Below are 27,608 nucleotides of genomic sequence, written 5' to 3'. Positions count from 1 at the left end.
CAATTCATGGCGAACCACAACAGAGAAGCTTCTGAGGTTATCCTGATTCAAGCCCAGAGCGCAGTAGTGCAGCACGTTCACTGAACGCCGGTTACACACAAGTAAGGTACTTTAAAATCCAAACTGTTAAATTTAAATTTTAGAAAATGATTAAATAAGATCATGTGAATAGGAAATATAATATTCTGGACAGCTCATCTCTCGTAAAACCCAATTAATCTAATTCAAGGCCACAGGGAACTCAAACCTTGGTGTTTGCAAAGGTATCAGATGGAATTTGAATCTAAGGCTTCTAAAATTCTTCCACCACTCTCATGGCTTAAACAAATGGTTTATGTAATTAAGTAAAAAGACCACTCGTATCAACCAAGTCACTGCAAATGCTGTCATCTTGATTTCTGTGGGGATAAAGCACACTCCATCTGTACATTCTCCCTGCAAATTCAAAGTCAGCACATCGCTTTCTGACCCATCAATGGTGACCACTTTAATGTCCTCAGGTGCTATATTGTTTTAGTCATAATTTTATTATGCATTAAAACCCTTATAACAGTTATGTAGCAGCCAATAAAAGAATCCAGAATGAGGTGCTTGTATTCCTTTAATTTCAGAGCATCAGAAGGAGATGCTCTTAGTTTCGTCTTGGATGCTGCGTTCTCAGCTTTTATTTCTCAATTTGTATGAATGTATGAGAGTTTTAAAGGACAGCTTGAGACGCCACTGAATTGACATAGGAAGTCACCTGTTTCACATCTTAAATCATGCCCCTAAAATATCTAATACCCCAAACAATCCTGCTTCTGCACTACTAGCTAAATACGCTTTCCAAATGCATCTCAGCTATTGTTGCTCTTTAACTCCAGAAGTGTCAATTCCATTTCCTGGAGAACCAGCGCCTGTCACAGTTCATTATAACCAGTGTCTTAATTTCAATATTTTCCTAGAAAATGTTTAATATTCACAGGGTTCGGAGGAGATTACCATTTGTCAAGAAGCTGTAAGGCTGAGGGTGCCACCAGAAAGGGGTGGATCATTCTAAAACACTCACACAGTAAATGTGAGAGTGGGAACTCCAAAGATAGCAGAAAAGGTGATGCAAGAGACAGTGTGGAAGGCAGGGACCACTAGACAACAGTAGTCTTTGAACATGAGTTGGATCCCAAGCACAATAAATTGATGTGCGTATGAGAAAGAGAGACTATATATAGAAGTTGACCTAGTACAGGTTTGAAATGCCTTACCCTCTGTCTGAGGACTAGGGAGAACTGGGAAAATAATTTACAACCTCATGATCATTCGAGGGCACACAGTAACAAGTATAAACATATGGTGTCACGCTGGCCCTCTAAGTGAATAGGTATCTGCCGAAGAGATGTTACCCTAAAGTTACAAATTAAAGAATAGCAAGGTTATTTCTCAAAAAGTATTATTACATTTACCTAACCTTCATTTCCCAAAGACATTATCTTTACGTTAAATACAAAAACATTTTCAACATAATTACATGAACCCTGCGACTTCCAACTTTATAAACTGAGCACTAAGTCTTCCAATATTTTAAACAATTTTTCAACAATAAGAAGGGCGGGTAAATAACCATGAATGGCAATCTTATAAGTAGCAAAATCCAGAGGGGCAAGATAACCAAAAATGTCCAAGAATCAAACTTCTGGTAGTGAATATTCATATCGTAGTCCATCAGGCCAGTGTGTTTCGGGACTCATTCCCTTCATCAGGGCTGGACAACTAAAAACTAAAAGCACATAATTTTCACATCTCATTAAAACATATGAAAACATATGCTGAAGAAGGGAAATACACAATAAAACCTTACCAAAGAAACATTTTCAAAGCACTTCTCAGGCCAAGCATCTAAAAGTCTGATTAACCGACCTCTCCCCTGTTTAAAGGGCACTGAACTGAAAATAGGCTCTGGTGTGCCCATAGATCGATAAAGTTACAGCAAAACAGTGAGCTCAAAATTTAGAAAATAATAGCATAGCCCTGAGGATTGAATGGTTTAGGGTAAGGCAAGAAGCATCTTCGAATTAGAGATTACAAGCGACCTTCTGCTGGAAGTCTACAGATGTAGAGTTGGATGGGGGCAAAGACTCAGCTGGAGGGCAGTAGAGTGCAGGGGCCGAGAGACAGGAGATGCGTGAGAGATGGGAGATAAGAAAGAATGTGCTTTGCTATACTTTGATATGTTCAAGTGGGTGAGCCACTCCACTGGGTAGACAAGGACACAAGACCTGCTTAGGCAAACTCTGAGTGGTAGTAAAGTTTTATTTAATTATTTTTTATTAGTTTTACCTCTTTGGTAGTCTTCTGATTAACAAAGGTCACCATGAGGGCTGCTTCCTATCAGTTTACAAAAGTTCCTTTGTGTGTAAATATTTTACTTTGTGAGACTCCAACTAATATTCTATGTTTCGTAAATGATGTCATATTGCAATAAACAGATAACAATGTTTTTTGTCTTACACATGAGCAAAGAATTAATCAAACACTAAGAGCAAGGGTGTTAGGGTTAGGGTATTTTTTTCAAATTAGGCAACGTTGAAAGTGGTGTTTCTCAGTGCGATCAGTACCATGGCCATTGCTTTTTTTCATTTATATAAATGAGTTAACAATAATAGCAATAATACATTTTACTTACATAAAAATATAACTCATGGGTTGGTTAAGGTTGCTGATGGTATTGCACAAAGTGGAATAACAGGCAGCCTAGCATTATCTGAATCATTACACATAGATGAATTTACCCAAAATGACAAAATAATAAATGACTAAATAAACCAAAAAAATAAATAAAGACCCCAAATTAACACAGTCTAGACAAGTCTAAGTCCAAAATCATCATCAAAAACAAGCCAAAATGTCAAACACTCAAAAAAAGGTCAAAAGACCACAAAGGAGCTAAGAAAATGCATAGAAAGTATGTGCTTGGGATTATCGAGGGAAAACATTACACAAAATAATCCAATGCCTTCACACCAGGCCTGACCTACAGTTTATAGGCTTATTCACGGTATCGGGGGCTTGTAGATTAAAGGACTCACCCCACTGCTTTCAAAAACAATTACACTTTTAATTATATTGTTAAGAGAAACCAGACCAAAAACAATTAAACTAATAAAACGGATATAATCTAGCTAAACTGTTAACAAATAACATTTAATACTCTAAGACTATAAAAGGACGGAAGCATAGAGTGGTGGCTCTGAGACTAAGGATCTGCGGCGGTGTCTGGAAGGTTGCTGGTTTGAATCCCTGTTACTTACAAAAGAGATCCTAGTCTGCTAGGCCATTGAGCAAGACCCTTGCTCCAGGGGCATTGTACAATGGCTAACCCTGTGCTCTGACCCCAAGGAGTACGCAAAAACTAACAAATTCCTAATACAAGAAATTGCATAAGGCGAAAATAAAGAACAAAAATAAATTAACTGAAAAAAATAATATTGAGTTAAAAAGTAATATGAAACAAAATCCATGAGCGAGACCCATACTAAACCACAGCAGCTCTGGAAAGATTTCAGACTTGGACAGACAGATTTAATTTAATATAAATAAATGTAAAGTATTAAATGTAAGGAGTAAAAATATTAGATTTGAATACATTGGGAGGTTTGACACTTTAAAGTAGGACTACACCATTAATTAGATAGATAGATAGATAGATAGATAGATAGATAGATAGATAGATAGATAGATAGATAGATAGATAGATAGATAGATAGATAGATAGATAGATGGGTCATTTTGGCTTTTTACAGCAGATCTTTAAATAAATAAATATACACACACACTTTGGTCTGACAAAATATATTAGTCAACAAATATATATAAAAAATATATAAATTAATATTTATATTAATTACAATTACTGCCACAATATACTAGTCTGGAAAACTGCTGATTACTGCATTCCTTTTCGCGATCGAGCTTGGCTAGTGACAAACTGCTCTAAACATTAAATGTGTGTTGTAACCAATCCCAGATACACTGACTAAGCATAAGTGTATTGACGAAGCAGAGACATCCACATCAGACGAGTGATTACAGGTGGCCATGCTAAATACATTTTGAAGGGTCTGATCCTTAACCCCATCTTTTAAAAAAGTGTGAACTTTTTTCTCTTCTAATTATGACAGCCTCCAAAAAATGAAAAGTATGAGTTACGCTGAACACAGATCATGTAAAAATATTTAGACATTTTAGCACCAAAATGAAGAGAATCAATAGCAATGTTGTTGATCAAAAAAGCACAATCTGCTAATAGCACAAAACAACCGTTGCAGTACTGAAGAACAACAAATCCATAAATCCATTTAAAATTCAACCAGATAACTCATTGTGAAGCATGCATAAAAAGCTAAAAAAGCAGTACAATGCCCCAGTAAAGTTAGGTCCATGACACAGATAACCATTATGTGTTTACACACTAATAGAGGCCCGTATCTAGTACGCTATCAAAAACAAATTCAGAAAACAAAAGTCATCCAATTAAAACTGTTTGCAACAAAAGTTTTAAAAAATGATCAACACCACAATTACTTTCTCAAGTTGTGTTGCCTTTACTTTATTCCAAATGTTAGCCAGTATTTAAAATGGATCTGAAACAAGTGGTGCATTATGTGGCCACAACTGATTTGTGGTGGAGTGGAACTAAGGAAACCTGCCTTGAGTATAACATTGATGAGAAATTTATGTTGAAAAGCTCCTGTTTGCTCGAGAACGTAAGAGGACTGCAACAGCTCAACGACTGAGAATCATCTGGGCTTTGCAGGAGAGACAGCAAGTTTGCATGGCTACAGATAATGGAGCACCATTACTAGTCAATGATTGGACCAGACTTCAATGTTTTGCTCATAAGGCTGCGCTTAATGATTGGTGAACATCCTATGAAGATTTGTTAAACATAAGAGACTGTGCATACCATGATGGCTATGTTGTTGCAATCCTGCTGTCTTATATAGGTAACAGTTCATTGTCTGATAGTGTGCAAATACTGTGTAAGCATACTGTGAATTGAAAAATATGAAAATCATGGTCAACTATTTTTTTATTGTTGTTATATTCTTATTTATAACATCTGATTCAGTTTGTTACAAGTCATCTGATGTTTAATGAAAGAGATTGAAGATGGCAAAATAAATCAATGAACCATCAATTGTTCAAAGGCTCATCTTCTTTTCTTGCTATTTGTCTTCCAGCTCTATTCCACCAACCTGGGATTGTTAAGCTATCACATTTGACCAAGAAGGACTTTTCTCACACCAAGTAGAAACATTTTCTATTGTTATCTTTCATTTAACTAAGAAGAGGCATGTGTGAACTACTGAAAAAGTATTAGTAAAGCAAAGTAACGAACAAGAGAAGGGTAATGAGCTCCTGAAGTTTGGAAAATGTAGTATTAACGCAGAATATTACTTATTACAGAGAGCACTCTCACAGACCGTCATCTTCAGTGAATGCACATTTGCAAATTAATAAACTGTCTTTGCGGAGCAAGATGGAAATGGAGTATGCGGTGCAAAATAATGTGGACACAGAGAGAACACTTAAAATCCACACTGACTCAAACCCAGCTGAGATTTGAAGTGAGGATTTTGGTGCTGCAAGGCAGCATATAGCTAACCACTCTACCTCCACCGTGACCATTTCATCTAAGACCTTTGCCAAGTCAGGCATCTTATTTCACTAATACAGCAACATTTTCTGAGGATTCTGAAGTATTCTGTGTGGGTGTAGGCATTTCACAAAGCTGCATTGTTTTTATGCTCTTTAGCACATGCCATTTTTATACTGGAGCCTTATTATTTCTATACTAGCACAAAATTCACAAGTAGACGATAGTGCATTTTTATAAAAATGATTTGATCCATATGTCTATAAGTAATTAGTTATTTCATTGAAAAACCTACACTGCAAAGAAAGTGAATTTAGTGTTTTGTGCTGCTGTTAACTATGAAACTAATAAACAGTTTGGCTCATTATTCAAGTTAACAGAAATGCATTTTTAAAATTTTTAAAAAGAGAGAAACAGGAGGATAAGACAAGAAAAGAGCTCAATAATGCCTGAAGCTTACCTGGAATGGAACTTAGCCTTTGTCACCCTCAGGCAGCTTGTACCTGCTGTTAATTATTGTTTTCTTTTTTTTCTTAAAAATTAAAATGTATAAAAATTCTTGTAGCAAATGTTGAAGATACCCAACTGGTAAGAATTTACCAGTGGCATAGGTACCACAAAGGTGGCACAGAGCAAAGAATGACACTAGCAGTGAGATAACAGTTAACAAGATAGGGGCTGTATGGGAATGTAAATCCTGCACTCAAAATTTGCAGCCCAGACATGAAACCTCATTAGATACCAGAATAACAGAGATGGCTACCTGTAAAGGCAGGTCCCCTAAGATGTTGGAGGACAGGAAAGATGGCACAAGCCAGGATATGAGAACTTCTCCTCTGGGACAGAAAAAGAGGGAATGAGAGATAATAAATGGAGGTCAAAAGACATCCACACCAGTAGGTGATAAGTTAAGGGCTGCAGTTTGTAAAGTTGGAGAAAGAAGGTTGTCAGCTTGCCACTGCTTTCCCTCCATGCTGGAAGGTAGGCTGGATTGGGTCAATAACCAGGAAAGCAGAAACCATGTTGCCCTTATAATACTGATGGCAAAGAAGACTGTTAGGAAGAGCTAATTTCATTACCAACAGTTAAATCCCAGCACAGAGGCCCTGAACAGGATAAATATCTGTGTTGCACATATGGATGTTTTAGTGTGCTAGACTGTCATGTGGAAATATACTTTATATGAATAAAGTGAATTGAACTAAGTTTTACTGCAGGTACGACAAAAGCTACTTGATAGAGCTGTCACGAATTTATAGGGTCAATACAATTCATTATGAATTTTTCTTAAACATTAGATATTTCTATTAGGCCGCAATCATTTTTCCTTATTTTATGTATCTTAGAGTTTGTAATTATGCTTTATTTATATTTATTACATTTGTTCTCAATGCTATCTTTGTTTTGATATATACCATTTTAGGCTCTGGTCATCAGGACACGGTGATGGGTTGCCAAATGAATGTGACCAAAAGTCGTGCTTGTTTGATGTTATACGGGTGACGGTATTTATGTTGAAGCAGTGCTACAAGTATTCTTAGTCTTTACTGGTTACAAAACTCTTCATGATAATTTCTGATTCCAATTTTAATTTCAATTTTCGGCTATGTTAATTGCTACTTTTGACTTCCTGGTTTTGATCCGAATTCATTGTGGACTTAATTTTGCTCTTCATTTCCTGGTCCGTTTTACCTCTTCTACTGTTTTGTCTGCTCTTCTTGCAAGGCACTACATAAGTGCAGAGAAGGAAAATGCAAAATCAAAATTGTGGGACAGGGTGAAGTCAAAAACAAGAAATACTAAAGAATAAAACACCAAGGCCAAGTGACTAAGCAGTATCAAGCACAATAAACAACAAAAACATTTCTGGAAATGCCCTATAGCTTCCTCTGTGTTATAAAAATAAACAAAGAGTAATAATGTCTGTGATATATGCATGCTACCATTTCTATAATGACAATGTGAACATGTCACACATAGTGTTGTTGCCATCACAGCATAGCAAAGCAAGACTTATGTTATAAACAATACGCATGTGGCCATAGAAAGCAATACCAAAGTAACACGATAATGGTGTTACCAAAATCTTATATATAAACCTCAACGCATGAAAGTGTATGTGTCTGTCTGTCCGGCCCGGAAGTGCGAGGCTACAGCATGAAGCTCAAAGAGCAAGTAAGGTGGCTCCAAGTTAATGAGTCAGAAGAGGAAAGAAGGATGAGGCTACACTATGAAGGTGAAAGAAAGTGACTCCGTCACCAAAGTGTAAACACCAAGGAAAATAAACGAAAGTCGCTTAGCCGCTGATAGACAAGGGGGGCGAGCACATCCGCAAAACAAACCACCGACTCTGCATTTCAGCTTTTTTTTCTGATGATTTCAATAGTTTCTAGGAGCCTGGGCTTTGTACAGCATGGGCTTACACAGCTACTAAATAATAATAATAATGATAAAATAAAAAAATGAAAAGTAAACAAAACCTACATGGTGGGATAAATTGAGTCAGTAAAGTCGTCTATAAACATAAGAGTAAAAAGGGGTCACAGTCATTAAAGGCAGGCATAAGCCATCCCAGGAGTTAAGCCTAGATTGAAACCCGTAATAACAAAACCATGTTTGGTACTTTGTCTATTTCTGATAAATTTATATAGTTACTGTAATATTCTTGTGGGGCAAGACATGATTCTCAAATGAGAATATACATCTGGGGACAACCCATTAAAGTTTGAAGTGCACTGTAAATGTCACATTTTCAGGGCTTCTTCCTAAAACACTCATCCTCTGTTCCTGTAGTCCAAGCATTTTAAACTGTTGCTGGGGATCCAGGAAGAAAGCAAAGGACAGTGAAAAAAAGACTTGACACTGACAGAAAATAAAAACATAATGTTGTTATCAATTCAGGAGCACAGTAGGACAAGGTAACTGAAAATGAATGATTAATTTGTACAATTTAATGAGCGCTGCAACAGAAGAGAGAGCTACTTGGCTGCAGGCATTTGAGACATGCTCCTATCTACAATTAACGTATATACTTGTGGATAAATTTTCCCGCTGATTAGTCGGAACTTGTTTTTACTGTATAATTTCTGGTATTTTAAAATGTCGGTCGTATAAGTCAAATGAGGAAAATTCACGCTATTGGTCCAATAGATTGATATGTTAATGCCCACCTGAGAGAGTAACCACGGAGCACATTGCCTTTTTTTTCCTATGTGGGTGCAGCAATGCTCTATATTAGTGTGAGCTCCTAGCCTCTCTCTCTCTATCGTGTCTACGTGACCACACGGTAATACCTGAACTATTCTGAAGCAACGTTTGCACTGATGTGTGTTTTTTGCATCTCATGCCCTCATACACCTTTATCGTAAGAGCATCCCTTATCTACGATGGAGCGTTCAGTCAGAAAAAATATGAAGCTGGTTTTACATTAAACATCGTTGAAGTAGTGAAAGAAAGTGGTAACTGCACTGCTGCAACAATATTCAATGCGTCTGAGAAACTGATGCGAGATTGGAGGAAGCAAGAAGATGTTAAAAAAAAATTTTTTAGTGTCACATTTTTGAGCGGGTGTTAAGTCGGGGTCTGATTTTATGATCGATTTTTCGTGTTCCAAGGCCCAACTTATACGTGAGTATATACTGTGACAGTAGGGAGTGCTATCGCTCCCTTGAACCCTCAGGTACCATGCCAGACAGCAGGTAAAAGTGCTAAAATTATTAGTTTTATTATAATAATGTGCACTAAGCATCCTCCACTCCACACTACTCATAAACCAAATACAATACTCCAATAACAATAACCAATTCCTCCTACCACCCAGCTCAGCTTGCCGTCTGGGAGCTCCCACAGTCCTTTTAAATACCCTGACCCGGAAGCGTTCCAATCTCCAGTCCATTTGACTCTCAATCACTTACAGGTCAGATACAAGTCCTTTCTTTTCACCCCAGAAGCACGTCGCTCTTCCTCTGACTCACTTCCGGGTTATAGGGCACGAAGAAGTCTTCGGTCCTCCCTGCAGCTCCCTCTTGCGGCCCCTGTGGTATCCAGCAGGGTCTTGTATAAAAACTACATGTCCCATGACTCCCTGCTGGTCTTCGGGGCACCTCCATACTGCAGGGAGGGCTATATCTGGCGGCCTGGGGGTATTGTCCGGGATGACAAGCTGGCCACATCTCACAATACGGTACTTAACATAAATCTGTACATCTTTTGTTACTGACTAGTGAGACATGCAAGTTCACACTCTTTTCATGTTACAAAATATTAATCAACCAATGGGATGCTGGTTTAAATTAAACATCATTGAAGTAGTGAAAGAAAGTGGTAACTGCACTGTTGCAACAATATTCGATGCATCTGAGAAACTGATGTGAGATTGGAAGTGGCAAGAAAAATGTAAGTGTTGCATTTTTGAACAGGCGTATAAGTCGGGGTATTATTTTATGATCTATTTTTCGCGTTTCAAGACCTGACTTATATGTGAGTATATACGGTATATGTTTTCTGTGACTTTGACTATTGCATCACTGTATGTCATAGCAAAAGCATTGTGGTCTATGCGTATTAAAATCTGTGGCTATTCTGACATGGCATGTTTGCATTTCCAATTAGACCATAATGTTAATTTCCTTTAGCTATTTATTTAGACGTGCCATCAGAAGGTGGATGTTGTGCAGCCTTGTGACTCTACTGGTGTCATTAGGCAGATTTGTTGATTGGGGTGTGTTGAGTACTGAATTCTGCATCACCCTAACCCTAACCCTAACCCTTTTGATGGGGTTTGACAGATTGTTTACTTCAAATGCATGTTTGGTAATTCATATTTTCACAAATATAACTGCCAATTCTTTCCAGTTTGCATTGATTCCTACACTATTGTTATAATGCTGAACACACACAGGGGAGATTTGATGTCTTCAAATGACAATGTATAATCTGATTGTACAGAAAAGATTGTCCCCTACAAGAGGTTATGTTATTTTTTAAAATTTGCAATGTGCTCTCTGTACACACAACCCACATATGTTTAGTGGAGGTCTTTTAGCTATAGACAGTTTATTGCAATGAGAAGCTTGCTCTGTGTCAGAACAGGTTAACAAGAGCACCTCTACTCGTTGCAGCTCAAAATCACTGCCTGTACTTTGAGCACAGCCTTCATGAAGCATGGGATTGGTTTCGAAATGTGACACTCAGCCCACCCAGTTTTTAACACATTTCATTCGTTGTTGTCTCCAGATGTCTATAGGATATGTCTGGCTTCAGTGAGACTACTTTCAGTATTATGGTTGATCCCTGTTGACCCCCATACCCCTGGATTGGGTAAATTGTGGGAGAGGGTGCCACATTTACAAACACATTTAGACTAAGCAGGCTGGATAATAACAATGGCAATATATTCGGCTGGTTCATTCATTATTGAAAAAGCATCCTATAAGCAGTAAAGCAAGAATTTTAATTAAGTTCTTCACACAGTGTAGTGTTTTTAGGTTAAAGGGCCTGCCAGCACAAACCAACAGCCATGCACCAGGGTATATGAATACTCAGTTATTATTATATGTTCATTAGTGCCAAATATACACATGTAACAGCTGAAATATTTTTAGGCTGTGTTCTTGTTTTCATCAAAGAGAAAACATTTATTCATAGTATACCTGAAGCTAAACATATACAGACATATTTTCTTATGTAGGTTGCAGTACACAAAATTAAATAGCATGCTACAAGATACATGACAAATTGAATCTCCTCAAAGAAAACATAGCCATTTGTTTTTTAGGCTGGATTTCATTTTTCAATCTTTTTCTTTTATTCAAAGTGATTAATAGGTGTTGAGAGAGAGAAATAAATCCAACAGAAAGCAAAGTATGGCCATTGTCCAAAGACATACAGTGACCCTAACATTTTGTAAAAAGAACGAATGTCCTTTGAAGGCCACTGAGCGCAGTAGTAAAAGAACTAGACACACACAGAAAAAAAAAATCAACTCAAGAGCCTATAAATCTCTCCAGTGAGACTGTGCTGCTCATGTCATGCATGCTTGACACATTTATTTTAATGTAATTGTGAGCCATTAAACAATTGGACCATATGAATATCAGTAATTAAAGTCAAGGGCTGTTCACTCTCTGAAATTAAAAAGGGATCGCTTTAATTAGACTTACTGCTATAAAAGTATTCACCTGTGTAATGAAATAGGAGCCTCTTGTCTGACCAGGTGAAAGTAAGCTGACATCCTATTCAAATGCCCAACTATAGTGTGCAAATACCAATAGAAAATATTGCCTCTTATTTTTTTTAAGATTTTTCTCTGTCTTCTTCTTTTTGTAAATACATTCTAAAGTCCCTCTCTGAGGTTGACACAAGCTGTGAGTTCCCTATGTTCTCCATGAATAATCAAGAGCCTTCCTTCAGGCAAGAATTTGGAAAGAGAATTCTTGTGTTTTGCACCTGGGGCAGGCATGTACTCTCCTGCGAGATAAGAAATGACAGACAAGCATTCTCCATGGCGCCGTGCACTGCTTATTGGACTTCAGTAAATAGAAATCTGGTTCACTCACAAGAAATGAAATTGATTTTTATTTTTCATTTCAGAATGTATTCTGTTTATCAACACTACCTAATTCATAGGAAACTGAAGCTAAGGAGCTGTTGTGCCAAGGGAATAAAGTGTGGTGGGCTTAAGACACACTGTGACCTTGAAGAAGCCACTTAACCAACCCGGCCTCTGACTATGTACAGTAAATATGGCAAATTAACCAGAAAAAAGAACATACAAAAAATTTAAGAATGGATGCATCTTTATATAAATATGAACTTTCCAAGTATAGCATTCTAGGATGTGGTTTGTCGTGTACCTCTAGTCATGAAAACAGAGAGTCAGATGAACTTTAACTTTTTTGGAAAATAATTCTTGTTAATCCATGTTTTTGTTTTACGGTGATCTTTGTGTTAATCTCTCACATATATTGTTATTTTCATTCACTCAAAAGAGCCAACCCCATGCTGTTATTAGCATCTCTGTTTTTATCAGGTTCCTAGTTATGGAACCTGCCAAAGACATGTAATAGAATAATTAAAAATATTTGCTATCATTTGCCCTATGTTTACTTTCAGTGCCCTTTGCCAGTATTTGCACGTGTCTGAACGTCTCTTCACCGGCAATCCCTTTGTCGAGCGTATTCCCGTAAAGTCTGCACCTCAGACTCGTTCTTTATTTTTGAGTTTTATACTTCTGTCTTTGACGGCAAATCTCCCAGTGTTCACCTTTATTCCTCATGCATGCTGCACTCACACGTCCTCTTCCATTGCACCGCCAAACTGACCAATCAGACCAAACCCAAATTGACCAATTGAATTGCTGTGAGGGATTAGACATACTGACCTTAGTGTTGTAATATATAGTAAATAATTGGTGTAACTTTGGTTTCAAGATTCTAGAGGACTTTTTCATACATTAATGAGGCAGGTCGACCTTTATTTCAGTAGAGCTGGGAAGTGCAATGTTATTTATCTATGGGCAACTATTATGATTCAGGTTCAGGTTGGGGAGCATGCACTGGTACAGCGTGTTACCACATCCACCACATGACGAAACACTTTGGGATCCTGGTTGGCAACCCCCCCAGGTAGACACGTGATCCAATCCCACCCTCCGGAAATGACCCTCTATCTGCCACTGCCAGGTGTTACGTGGGCATCCCCTTGGCCTGATCCAGCCACTCGGGTTCTCAACAATGAAGATCCTGTGAGCCAGATCACCCTTGGCCGTAGTGCTGTAACTGACGCTCCCTCACAATGCAGGTAATGTGCCTCATCCACGACTCCATGAGCAACCACTCATTCAACACAAAGTCAAACCAGCAGTACCCAAGGATTCTCTGAAGAGACACAGTTCCAAAGGAGTCCGTGCAGTCTTCTTCTCAGGTCAGTGGATAGCGTCCATATCTCACAACCATATAGCAAGACAGAAAGCACCAGGACTCGTCCTTTTGCATAAATAGTGGAAGCACCACACATCCCTTTCCAGTGACCTCATGCTTTCCCAATCCATCTATTGACTTCATAGGAAGAGTCACCTGAGACAGGAATGTCACTGCCGAGGTAAGTAAACCTTTCAACAAGGTTGACACTCCCTCCACAACAGACACACTGCTGATCCAAGATCCAATTATTATGGTTGTATTAAAGTTCATTATATCCATTAGGTTATTGTGTGTACATGTCAGTTATTTAGAAATTATATAAAGGTTGTGTCGCTGCCATACTGCTCCACTGTAACTTTCTATTGCTCTCTTTCAATACATTGTCTGGAAAGAATCATTATAAGGCAGAAGTCAATTAAGACGTGATATGCAACTTGACATTGAATACCCACAGCAGAAAATATTTAAAGCATATAAAGCAGAGTACATGTATACTTCAGAGCAGGCCTATTTCAATATGTGAAACCTGCATGCCCCAAAAACATTTGTATGACTTAAAAGATATGTCATCCTTAATCATTCCATCAACATTTTGTTAAAGATGTGGTGGTAACTTAATACCAATTTTAAACGAAATGCAACTTTCAACTAACGTCATGCTACACTGCACTCCGCAGTTGGGGGGATTACAAATATGGGTTTGGCCATAATTAAAGACCTTGTCTTTGAAGAAGCATGTGGAGCATCCTCCTCTCAATCCTGTATGAAATTCAATTCAGTTTACTCTTACGAAGTGCTTTTCACTAAATACAGTGCTGTCAGAATGCAATAAATGTAATAAAACAACAAAAAAAGGCATAGCCCTACATTTATATATTATAGTGTTATTAATTCAAAGAACATCATTCATTTACATAATTACTTTTGCTTTTGTATATTACAAATACACTTCATATACATCACATAAAATATATGTTGTGGTTTCTTTTTTTATTAATTTTATCTGGCACAGCAATGTTGCTGCTTCACAGATCCAGCATGTTTGGTTGTTGTTCATGAGGGGTTTACATTTTGTTTCTGTGTTTGTGTTAGTTTTCCTCCCACATTCCCAAACATGTCCAGGTTAAGTGAATTGGTGATTTCAAATTAGTCTCAGTGTGGCTGTTTGTATAGTTTGGCACCAAGCTGTAGTAAAAGAGCACAAAGCACCTATGTAGCATCTGACTGATATGGAGGTAACAGACATACCAAAGGAATAAGATGCACTGAAAAACCAGTCCAAGGCTAATTCCTGCCTTGCATGCCATGTTGAAAGGGTAGGTGTCAACCCAAGCAACCCTGAATTGAACTAATTAATTAATTTGATTAGGTTTGAAGATGTTATTTCACATAAAGCTTTCCATCAAAGCAGAACTGCAGAATTGCTTATATCAAAGACACATTGCTAAGTAAACACTAAACAGATACTCTGGAGACAGATCCTCCTTTAAGTGGAAGTTTGAAATTGTCGATTGGTCATTAAAATATGTAGATGGGCTTGGTTTTTATTTCTTATCTGGAGACGGTTCTGGGATATGCATGGTATTAAAAGGGAAGTGAAAGTTTGGAGGAACATCTTGCCTTGCATTTTCTTCCAAAGTGGACACATTAGGAAGGACATAATCAAATCTATAGATATACAGTGGAACCTCGGGTCACAACCGTAATTTGTTCCAGAACTCTGGCCGCAACCCGATTTGGTCGTGACTCGAAGTAATTTCCCCCATAGGATTGTATGTAAATACAATTAATCCGTTCCGGACCGTACCAGCTGTATGTAAATATATTTTTTTAAAGATTTTTAAGCACAAAAATAGTTAATTATACCATAGGATGCACAGTGTAATAGTAAACTAAATGTAACAACATTGAATAACACTGAGAAAACATTGAACAGAGAAAACTAACGTTGCAAGAGTTCACGCTATAGCCTTACGAACCGCTCGCTGTAAACACTTTTTTTAATGAGTTTTAAGCACAGGGGAAAAAAATGAACATTTGAGAAATTCGTAATTTATATAAAAACTAAACATAAACAACCAAGAAAAGTAACCTTGCATGAGTCGAGTTCTGGCATGAAGGAAATGAGCAGGAAGCTGGGTGGAGAGGAGATTGCAGTTTTGAGGTAAAGTCCCTCTGCGCAATGCACGCCTGACCGAGAGCAATGTACTGTACAGGAAGAGACTGAACACGGTTGTAAATCACTGGCGCGTACGAACCAGAAGGGAAACAAAATAGAGCACAAAGAGTTCACAGCGAATGCACAGGGAGAGACTGAACACATGCGGAAATCATCGGCGCGTATGAACTGGAAGGGAAACTGGCTCTTCGTCACCCGAGTGTGTGGTTGTGAACAGATGCAAAAGTTTGACGAACTTTTTGGTCATAACCCGATTTGTACATGTTCCGAGACTTTCATGACCACTGTAATTGTTTTTGAATCACAAAATTAGGGCGGCACGGTGGCGCAGTGGGTAGCACTGCTGCCTCGCAGTTAGGAGACCCAGGTCCGGTTCCTCCCTGCGTGGAGTTTGCATGTTCTCTCCATGTCTGCGTGGGTTTCCTCCGGGTACTCCGGTTTCCTTCCATGATCCAATGACATGCCGATTAGGTGCATTGGCGATCCTAAATTGTGCTTGGTGTGTGTGTGCATGCCCTGCGGTGGGCTGGCGCCCTGCCCGGGGTTTGTTTCCTGCCTTGTGCCCTGTGTTGGCTGGGATTGGCTCCAGCAGACCCCCGTGACCCTGTAGTTAGGATATAGCAGGTTGGAAAATGGATGGATGTACAAATTAAAAGTGAGAAAATAAAAAAAACACACATTTCAGTTTAAAAACTGGTATATAAACAGAAAAAGACATATTACAGAAGTCATCACCTTATGTTTCTGACAATGGTCCTGTGTGGAAGGTATCCATATTTAGTGGACACTGCCATTACAAAAGTTCATCTCCCCAACTTACCATTTTGTTAAAGTGACACAAGAGTAAAGAACACGTCAAAGTTACTAGTAATGTATTGTACTGCATCAAACTGGAACCCATACACAAGAAAAGGTGAAAAAACACATACAGTGTCACACACAGTTGGAACTCATTTCTGCAGCAGTGGGCAAAAAGTAAGTCATCTCATGGGACAATCATCGAAAAACAGACATGGGCCCACTTCAGATGTCCCTTACCCACATCATTTGTGTCTTTGTGATGAACTATCAATAAAATCTTACACAAACAGTACGAGAACTTTCAATCCCCACATTATACCAGTAAATGATGTAACTCTCCTGGAGTTGTGCGGTGACCATGCTAGGCTCACTATACTGCCCTAAAATCTCCATAATTCTCCAAATTGGTAATCGAGCAGGGTTGCAGAAAAAAAAACAGAAATGGCTTTGTTAAGTTATGCGACTCATTGAAAGACACACTGCATAATATTTTCCTATGGCAATAGTAAATGTTGCAACTTCCATGTGTTTGGTGCTGTTACAACTATAGGGGTTTTTGAATACTGCCATTGTTATTTTTGACAGTTTTAAGTATTTCACAATATGATCAATGCTATGAGTTCATGTTTCTGTTATTTTTTTTGTTATTCTGCAATATCCCATTTTGTTTTCGCAGTTTGGGACATGGCACTGCCATTCTGCAGTTTGCTTGGCAACGACTCCTTTTGTTGTCCCATGACAAATGGAAGTTACGCCAGATAATGTCAGCAAGTCAACCAGAATTGACCCAAGTCAGACATCCACGTTTCTAAATAAATATAAAAAAAAATTCATGAGTATCTAGTGGTTGAGGAATTAGGGATTTTGGGCTTTTTTGCATGTGTATTCCGACAAAAATTTTTGATTAGCTTTTTGGGCCTTTTGTCTTTTTGGCTTGAGATCCATTTTTTTTAGTTTGAACACTGTTTCCTCTCTTGATCTTTAACCAGCTATGTTTTAAATATCTGCTGTTACCAGACTCTAGCAGAAGAGGTGGTACTCGAAAGAGTTCAAGCAAAACTCCTTTCATTGCTTAAGCTCTTGTAATTTATTTCAAAAATAAGAACAGGTCAAGAAAGAAAGGAAAATTTTTAGTATTTATATAGTAGCTCTTAAACAGGAACGTTCATGACATGTCCAGTGGTTGGCCCATCGCACAAACCAGTGAGATCCTAAAAAGAGAACTCTTCGTAGACAAGTCATCTTCTTTAGCAGAGCTAAAAGAGCATTTTTAAATACAAAGGTGTGAATTTTAAAGATTGTATTTGATCTGAGAGGTAGATGGGTATAGAAATATCTAGCGGTCTGCATGTTTTGCTTTCAATCCTAATTTTTAACAAAGTATAAGGTTTTTAGCTGCTTTGGTCCTAGATGAACATGAGAACTACAGTACCAGGTTAGCAGGAGGTGAGCAGCTTCAGTATAAATAGTGCTAACAGAGTGGTGGTGTGTAATGTACATTACTCCCTACAGATTTTATTTTTTCTCCAGCCGTCTGGAGTTTTTTTGTTTTTTCTGTCCCCCCTGGCCATTGAACCTTACTCTTATTCGATGTTAATGTTGATTTATTTTGTTTTATAATTATGTCTTTCATTTTTCTATTCTTTAATATGTAAAGCACTTTGAGCTACTGTTTGTATGAAAATGTGCTATATAAATAAATGTTGTTGTTGTTAATGTGCTATTTAACCTCTCCAGCAAACCAGGTCAGATAATCACCTTTTTGGTCACAAAGTATATTTACTCCCTATATATAAAATCCTAAGCCTAAAGGTGCAATGATTTTGTGCAACAATTTTATGTGACATTTTTATTTTAAAACCTACATATATATGTTTGGTATCATTCTTTTCAGAATTTATCGAACGTTAATGTGATGTTGTTAGATTTTCAGATTCTTATTCCATTTTTAAATTATAAACTAAAAAATATCAAGAACTAATGCTGTATTTGTTTCCCATTGTATCACCATTTAACACTAGAATTACCAGAGACTACGAAAAAACTCGTAATTCCGTCCCACCTTAAATCGCTTCTTAAATCCCTTCACACCTCTCCGCCAGCGCCCTTTGTCTTCTAAATGTGCTGATAAAGAGAAGCTAGGAGCTAGGAGTGAAAATGTTTCTTTGCTATTTGGACTTCAAGCTTCATACATTACATAGTTTATGCCTACATTTTGTCATCTACTACTAGAATATAAAAAACGTTTCTGTTTTAACAATGTGTTGACACAGATTACTGTAGAAACGGAACATGAAATGCGTGTGTTCCAAATAACGATCTATTATTTCCACTCTAAAACTCCACTTCACTCCCAGATACTCAATCAAGGCATGAGCTGAGAGAAGTTCGTGCACGTTCTAAATTGGTGGGGGGATGGAATAGCCGGCTGCTCCAAGCTTCTCTTTATCAGCACATTTAGAAGACAAAGGACGCTGGCGGAGAGGTGTGAAGGGATTTAAGAAGCAGTTTAAGGTGGGACGGAATTACGAGTTTTTTCGTAGGCTCTGGTAATTCTAGTGTTAAGAGGGGGTTTTGGAGGAGCAACTGCGTCTCCTTGGGATGCGATCAGCCCCCCTCTTCACAAGGTGAGTGGTAGAGATGCAAAATGGCTGGAGTGTAGCACATGCCAGGGGGTTGGTGAGCAAAGCTAGCAGAGGGGAACCTTCTAGTACATTGATAAATAAGAGCTACTAAGAATTCTGTGTTATTTTACATGAAACATTCAAAGTAAACTGACATATTTTTTTTGTTATGCTAGAGTACTAAATTTAAATATTTACAATTTATGCTAGCATTGATTCTCAAAATCATTGCAATTGTAATTGCAACTGATTTCTTTGAATTGAAATATTATTTTTAAATTATTTTAAAATTCAGCAGATTTGACATTTGTGAATGAACAGCTGGATGCTCAGCTGTTAGTATTCTATTTTTTAAATTATTGTATAAACATTGGCAAGCCAAGAACATGCTGTGTTGATATACTGCTTGTAAGTCTCTCAATTGAAGTCTTAAGTTTGTTCATCAAAATGATCACTAATATGCAAATAAAATTTAGAAACATTATCAAAATTCGAGCTATTATCCCAAGAATGGTAAAAACATCAGAAGGAATATTGGATCAGGAAATTGAAGAAGTATAATCAAAGTCAGGGATAGAGAAGAAAAGTCAAAATCTAAGTTAAACAAAACAAAACAAGAATTAGTTTACTCAAAATGCTAACCAGAATTCGAAATGAAGAAAATAGTTTGTCCTAAACAGAAATTTATTACCATTCCATTTGTTTTTTGTGAAAGAATCCAAATTCTTGGACATTAGGAGGAATGCAGAAATACCTTTTATAGGTCTTGCTTATGACATCACAACTTCCTGGTGTCACATGATTACAACTGAATGCTACTAAGTATGTGGCTGTGAGCCTCACAAAATTATAACCACTGAATGAGCCAGTAACAAAACAACCAAAAGGGCTCAGGATGAATAATTTAATACTGATTATAATGTTTAGTATATAATGTATTTATATTATAATGTATAATGTATAATATTATGAAAACAATAAATCACAAAATACTGTACAAAGTCTCAACCTGTGGGGCGCGCCCCTGAAGTAACAAAAAAGGAGGTGCGAAGATGTGAAAAAAAGAAAACAAGAATCGAAAATATGAAAAATACATCTATTGAAACCAAAACAAATTAACTTAAACTACATTCTGATACTAGAAAAATAAATATAGAGTTAGATAAATGTCGATAAAAGTTAAGTAGGTATAATAAAACTTGTAGCGGTGTATCGGCAGCAAAAAATATAGGAATACATTTTATTAGGGTTTCAAAAAAATGTCAGGGGGGTGCGATTAAAACTGTTATGAAAACTTAAAATACTTAATAGGTTGAGAAACACTGCTGTACAAGCATTAAAGTTTTTTTTTTTGTGTCAGAAGTGGGCTTAGGCTCCCTCCTTAGCTACTCCTTTGGTCTGCCTTTTGGAGCCAGCCAGTTTGGAGTTTGGTGAGCCTATGACAGTTTACCAGTGCCAACCATGTTAACTTAGCGTCCTCATTCAGGCTTAGCACTCAGGAAAGCTTTCCCACCGATCTGCGGTTCTAAAATCAGATGCACAGTGTTGATGCCATAAGAGCTCAAACGATCATATGCTTGTACACTGAGTATACTTTAAAGTGATGTAGGTGATTTGCTTGAAGGGAGACCCAGAATCAAGTTGTCCACATCCCAGTTCAAACACTCTGCTCCCCCACTAAACTGGCCCCTTCTGTCATTAAAGAGTTAATGCTGGTCCACACAATGAGTGGAAAATCATTTGTGAAAAACAGGGGCAGTATTTGTCAAGTGTCTCTGAATTACCCTTAGGAATTGCACTTAAAGTCAGATTTGGATAAGAATTTGTTCTACCTCAGAGTAGGGCATGAGAAATATTTATGAAGCATCCTTCTCCCACTTCAATCAAGGAGTTATAATTTCCATTTAAGAATGAATGACGTTACAATTTTACATCAGCCTGAGCCTTAAAGTTATGCTCATGATGATGTTTTGTTTCATGGAAACCATGATAACACTTTGTAGTATTCTGGTACTAATGCTACGGCTTTACGACAAAGACAAAAATAATAATAATAATAATAATAATAGAAGAAGAAGAATGAAAACATAATAATATAGGATATTGCACTACGCTGCACATTATTGTTGCCAGTTTGCAACAACGTAAAGAATAATACTGTAACAAAAGCCAAGATGCAAAGACTGAGAAACTCACACTGAATAAAATAAATTCCAAAACAGAATGGATTGATGGATGATCTGTACTTTCAGAAGAATCCCCTTTCAACCGTTATGGCAGCCAAAAGTGCATTGTAAAGAAACAGTTACAGTGAAACTAGCCACGTCATCATTTCTGAAGTCACTCATTCAGTGCCCCAATTGTCGTCCACTGTACCATGCCGTGCCTCTCTCAGGAATTCCTCCTTATCTCTGAGGGTCCCTGGGAGTCATTGAATGCCTTCTTGAACCTTGTGAGCTTGTCAATTGTACCAGGAATGTTCCGGGGGCGTCTGGAATGAAGAGCTTAGTGTACCTGTGTGTCATTTTGTCGTCAATTAGCCCTGCTTATCTTCTGGGAAATATGCTGCGTATTACAGTACATCAATGCAATTTGCATCCATGAACACCTATGTGTTGATACTGTAATATTGCCTGCAGATTTCAATTGACATATGCTGCTCATCAACACTTGAGGCAGTGATCTTTATGTGCGTGCCGATTTGGATGAATGCAGCTTTCTTTAACATTACCTCATGTGGTGTGATGGGAAAATGTATTAATCTGCATATTGCCTCACACATTTGGTGCAAAATTTGAGAAATGGTTGATTGTGGCATACCCAAATCATCACTATTGCAAAGCTTCATTTTACATGAAACGTTACCACTGGTGCCCTGCCCAGGGTTTGTTTCCTGCTTTGCACCTTGTATTGGCTGGGATTGGCTCCAGCAGACCCCCGTCACCCTGTAGTTAGGATATAACGGGTTGGATAATGGATGGATGGACGTTACCAACACTTTCAGTTTGGCTGGCAGCGAATGACTTCTTTGCGTAAATGTAGTGATTACATGGACATACAGGATATGTTATAAATATTATTCAGTCTCCTGGGGTGGGCTTGCGTCCTGCCTGGGATCTGTTTCCTGCCTTGCGCCCTATGTTGGATGGATTATTCAGTCTCTGGCAAATCTTTTTCTTTTTATGAGTTCATTGCTGTCCAGCATTTCTAACAAATTCATTCATTTTTATTTGAAAATGTACTTTTTTGCACACTTCTTTCAAGTTTTATTCTCATGGTTTTACTAAACTGACATTTTTTTCTGATTTTGAAGAACCATTTGTCTTCCCACTCGCCCTGATCCGTAACTATCAATGTCCTGGTTAAAGGAAGATGCTGTGGGTACTTGGGCACCATAATAAAGCATAATAACAAGTCATTTACCCTACTAAAAATAACATGGCCAAGCTTATACAAAAAAGCTATAAAATTAAGCAATGATAAATAATAATAATCAAAATGTTATAAGCAACAAAAACAACAGAAGTTTTCAAATTATAACAGGTGACACCTGCTAATGTATCAAGGTAGCAAGCAAATCACATTTGGCTAGTTACTTGTGCTAAACCTGCAACTGTCTGGCCCAGATAAATCTTTTAATTTCACCAAATTGCGTACCGCTAAATTAGAGCTGCTGACAGCTTTTCAGTTTCAGTTCTGTATATTTGGATCCCCATAACACAATAAGCACAATCTGCACTCATACAACCATTCTGGTTAATTATCACCTGTGTGTAATCATCATTAAGTGAAAACAGTGAATTAAACCTACAGTAGCGGGTGTTTCCGTATATTACTTTCATATTGCTGTGATTGGGTGGACAGAATTGCACAAGCCGCTCTGAAAGTTTGTGGCACCAACCATGTATCTATATTTAATTGGCACAAAATAAACAAAACTGTGCTCGACGGCACCAATAACAGAACATTACAGGATATTGGCTGGTTCAACATAAAAGGGTTCCTCTTATGGAGGTTCACATATTGATTAGGACCTTGTTCCAGGCCAAATTCAGATCAAACAGTAGACAACCTACTCTGGGCACTGTCAGGTTTCCACAGATTCGCCAACTGGAAGGGAAGGTCTGACTCTGAGTGCTGCAGGTCATTTGCCATCTCCTGGTGGCTTCTCGGAGCTGTAGGTGGGAAGGGAGAAACCAATAACGTGGTACCGCTTACCTCACAGAGCCAGGAAGATTATCTCCAGATCCACATTGCTTTATGGACAATAAGGTGCCGACGCTCATTTGAAGAGGTAGGCAGTTGTTTTCACACATTTCTGAATTCACAGTGAAACTTAGAGTTTGGCTTCTCAAAAAATTTCCCAAACTTCACTATGGATTGGCAAAAGATTCTTTCAACTCTGTGATTTTTACAGGCTCATAATAATATATGTTTTACATTTAGGTATGAATAAACTGCAGCAGAGTTAAATTTTATTGAATATAATTAAGTAATTAAAACTGCATGCTGCATTGTGAATTTAACCAAAGACTGATGCTGTAAATTTTGCTGTGGAACAGATAGTACTAGTGACCTACTTGAAAACCATTTGCCTGTTTTCTTGGGTAAATACCGATGAGCTCCATTTTTTTATATGTTACCTTTAAATTGCAAAACTTTTTTTAAAGTAGTCACTGTACCTTTAAGAAAGCCAAACAACCCCTGTTTTCTGTTGTACTTTTGGTTACATTTTGTCTGCTGTTGCTGTTTTGGTTAAATTTTTGAACATGTGGAGGATATCATACGGTATAATCAGTCGAGGCACAAATTAATCACTGATGGAATACTGTGAAAGAAAACTAAGAATAAAGTGGACATGTCATTTATGAAATATTTTACAAATGTAATAATAGACCTATGGGAAAAAAACATTTATCCTTCTCTTTAAGGCTCCAGTGAACACTAATCATTTGATATATCTTTGCTTAGAGAAGCTGTAAGAGCTATTTGCATCCAGACCTCACTTTATAGTATAATATAGTGTCTATTGATATCCCACTAGAGAAGCAGAACAGCACTCGGCTGAGCCGAAATGCTTTCCGGTTTTATAATACATTTATAAGGCATGCTGTAAAGCTCCTTTTTATAACACAGCTTATCCTAAATCAAACAAAAAGCAGGGAAATTGCCTCTGTGCTCTCTATCTTTTACCAATCGATACAGGAGCTCAAAACGAGCCGCCAGACCTTTTCTAAGCTGCTGACTCAAAAAACTTTGAGCATTGTCTTCATCTGTATGGAGCCGCATTTATTTCTGTACACGGAGTGCTGTAATCTCACACATGACGTTCTGAGCTAACTGTCTGGGGACATTTGATACATAGAGATCTGACAGCTATTTTAATCTGCTTAGGAATGTTCACAATACGGACAATTCGTTTTCTCAAAATCAAATCTTCTGCACAGTTGATGACAAGGATGGCAACATTTACTAGAGCGCCTCATTTATGTCAGCTAAAACTGCCTCTGTTAGAGTGATTATAATAATGCTTCCTTACTCGGATGGGCAGTATTTGGCTCATGCATTAGAGATGCAAAGAAACGCATCAAGCTTGTGTGTTAAACCAGTCCACTGCAGAAAACAAGCATTCACATAATCTCACTCATTCATCTATCCATTTTATAGCTTGTCTATCCAGTTTACAGTCATGCTGAACCTTCATTAGGAGCAGAAAGGAATCTACCTTAGACAGGGCACCAGTCAATAGTAGGCCACACGCTTATTCACACAGGACAAGGCGAAAACATGCAAACTTTATTCAGTATTCTGGGATTTGTAAATAAGACTTTGAACCTGTGTGAAAACAGTGTTAGCAATTGTACCACTGTGCTGTTATTATGCTGTCATGCTGGTAATGCTGTCATTATGCAAAATGCATTCAACTAAAGGCAAAACAAGAAGATTATTTACATGAATGGTGTTATTAATCATTAGAACTACACTATGACATTCTCAAACCAGTGCAATCCAATTCATGACCATGGTGGGGCAAAACTTCTACTAGTAGCATTATATACAAGACAGAAGGCAACCTTGAGCCATCACAGGGCCTGCTCTCACATTTGTTAAGATGCCAATTTTAAATCACCAATTAACTATGAAACTATGGGAGAAAACCCATTCACACGTTGAGGAGTACATGCAAGGGCAATAACGAGACATGGGAATCGAACCCAGAACACTGCATCCTTGAGGCAGCAGTGTTAACAACTGTGCTACACTTAATCCAAGCAGAATAATAACAGAAAAGAAAATAAACACTGGATGTCCTGACAATAAAGTTGTTGTGATTGTTATCTGTTCACCTAATTTCAATCTAATGTTCTTGTTTATTCTTATTATCTATTCATATTTATAACTCGCTTGTTCATTTAAGGGGCATGAACAGCTGGTGCCGCTGCAGGCAGAATGAAGCACCAAAGCACACCTATACACATAATTGCACTCATTAATACTGTTTATTATTATTATTATTATTATTATTATTATTATTATTATTATTATTATTGTCTATCCTCCAGTTTGTTCCTATCTTTCATTCAGAACTGCCAGGACAGGCTTTGACTTCCCACTACATTGAAACTGGACTGAGGACATTCATGAATTATTATTATGGATAGAAATATTATTTAGAGGTGTACTAGCAACTGTAATATTAATATTAATACAATAAACACATATAAGACTAAGTATCAATTGCATAAACATCTCATTATGTTCATTATTAAAATGATTTCCTTATCCACTTTCTCTCAGTTTCAGGTTCATTTTATTATTACTGACAATAATCAGCTTTAATATTCAGTTTAATATGAACAGTCATTTAAATAAATAGCAACATATCAGTGATAATATTAAGAATAATAACCCTGTAGTCTCATCTCATACTGCTGCAACTTTGTATAACTGTCTATCAACATTGATTAAATGGATGAGTTGAAGGATAGACAATTATCTCATATGAGTTAGTTTACTTACGTGGTCCAGTGGAGAAAAGGTGCTGCAAATGTTTTATTATAACATACCCATGAAAGAAACAAATACATAACAACATAATATGATGTGATATGATATGAAAGACGTAAACACAGTTATTACCATTACTAAGACAAAACAGCAATGGCATGTTAAACAGAATGACAGATTTGGCTTTTTTATGTCCCCTGAGTCAAGAGCAGGACATGTTCCGGAATGCGCAGACTGAGTTAGAATAGGATGTCTAATAGTCTGTCTGTCTGTCTAACTCACCTGTCTCTCGGGCTAATTATTGTGATTTGTGAAGTTCGGGTCCTATAGCAGTACAGCAGTTTACCAGTGTGCAGAATTCATAACTGGATGAGTTAGGCAGAAATGCAGCTCTGTTCTAACTTCTCAAGTAAAACTCCTAGCTATGCAGGGATAAATTCATTGCACAAAGCAATAAGAAAGACGGCAGCAGCAGACAGAACCATCCAAGTGTTCTCTCAGACAGCTGCTGTTTCCTAGTCTGCAGTGAAAACAGAGAGAGAAAAAGAGGGAGAGCAAACCTGTCCTCCTGTCAAAAACAATATGACCTCTAAATGGCTAATGAAGAATAAACCCAGACACAGACACACACGCGCACGCAGACATACATTCAGAAGCAACCGAGTGGCAACATATTGAATGATACACTTACCCTTCAAAATGACAGGATATTCCAAAGCAGCAGATAATTGTAAAGTAATCCACAGCAAAGGATTTCAGAGAAAAGGCAGCTTGTTCAGCTCCATACAACACAGTACCTGCAAAGGCAGTTAGGAGGGGAAGTAGACTTGAGCTTAAATTAGCTGTCACAAAGTTTGCTGCTGACTGCTCTGACCATCTGCACAACTAAAGTGTTTCACAGAAGACAGACACCTCCAGGAGAGCAGAGCCCCTTGTATTCAGACAATCCAAGATTTCCACACTGCAGAAGCAGTACTCCAAGAAGTTACAGCTACTAGAAAGAGTGTGCGTGAGTGAGCGCCGGTTTGTGCGAGCATGTTTGAAAGAAAGGGCTGGAGTAAGTGATCAGAGCCAGCCCTCTGAGACTCTGCCTCGAGGTTTCAGATTTCACAAGCAACTGGCAGCACCAATGTACTCTGCCAACTTGCTTTGTCAGGGACTGCCCCCTCTCCACTGCACCAGAGCTCATCACTTACAGTAGCTACCTCTCTGGGGAAATTTTTTTTTTTGGTTATGCCACTATTCTGCCATTTCTCCAGAAAAACCTGCTTTGCATTGTTACCTGTTTAACACTTTGTGTGCCAGGCTCGACTGAGCTTAGCTGCTACTGACTGAGTGCAAAGGCACCAGTGGGTGTCTTTTAGTTAAAAACATAATTCTGGCTCAGCCGGCGTACTGAATGATCAATAATCCTAACAAATGCTGGGGAATTTACAAAGAGG

General features: G+C 37.8%; 1 protein-coding gene across 1 annotated transcript in view; it reads right to left on the bottom strand.

Moving 5' to 3' along the window:
* Positions 1-27,282, bottom strand: part of arhgap24 (Rho GTPase activating protein 24) — a 545,551-nt gene extending 518,269 nt beyond the window's left edge. Inside the window, exon 1 of the mRNA XM_039750801.1 lies at positions 26,858-27,282. The gene's annotated coding sequence lies outside the window, so the exon portion shown is untranslated. The remainder of the gene's footprint in view (positions 1-26,857) is intronic.
* Positions 27,283-27,608: the final 326 nt, after the last annotated feature.

The sequence above is a fragment of the Polypterus senegalus genome, chromosome 4 (genome assembly GCF_016835505.1).
Source record: "Polypterus senegalus isolate Bchr_013 chromosome 4, ASM1683550v1, whole genome shotgun sequence".
Lineage (NCBI taxonomy): Eukaryota > Metazoa > Chordata > Cladistia > Polypteriformes > Polypteridae > Polypterus > Polypterus senegalus.
The sequence above is the reverse complement of the archived record's forward strand: the minus strand, read 5'-3'. Positions and strand labels throughout refer to the sequence as shown.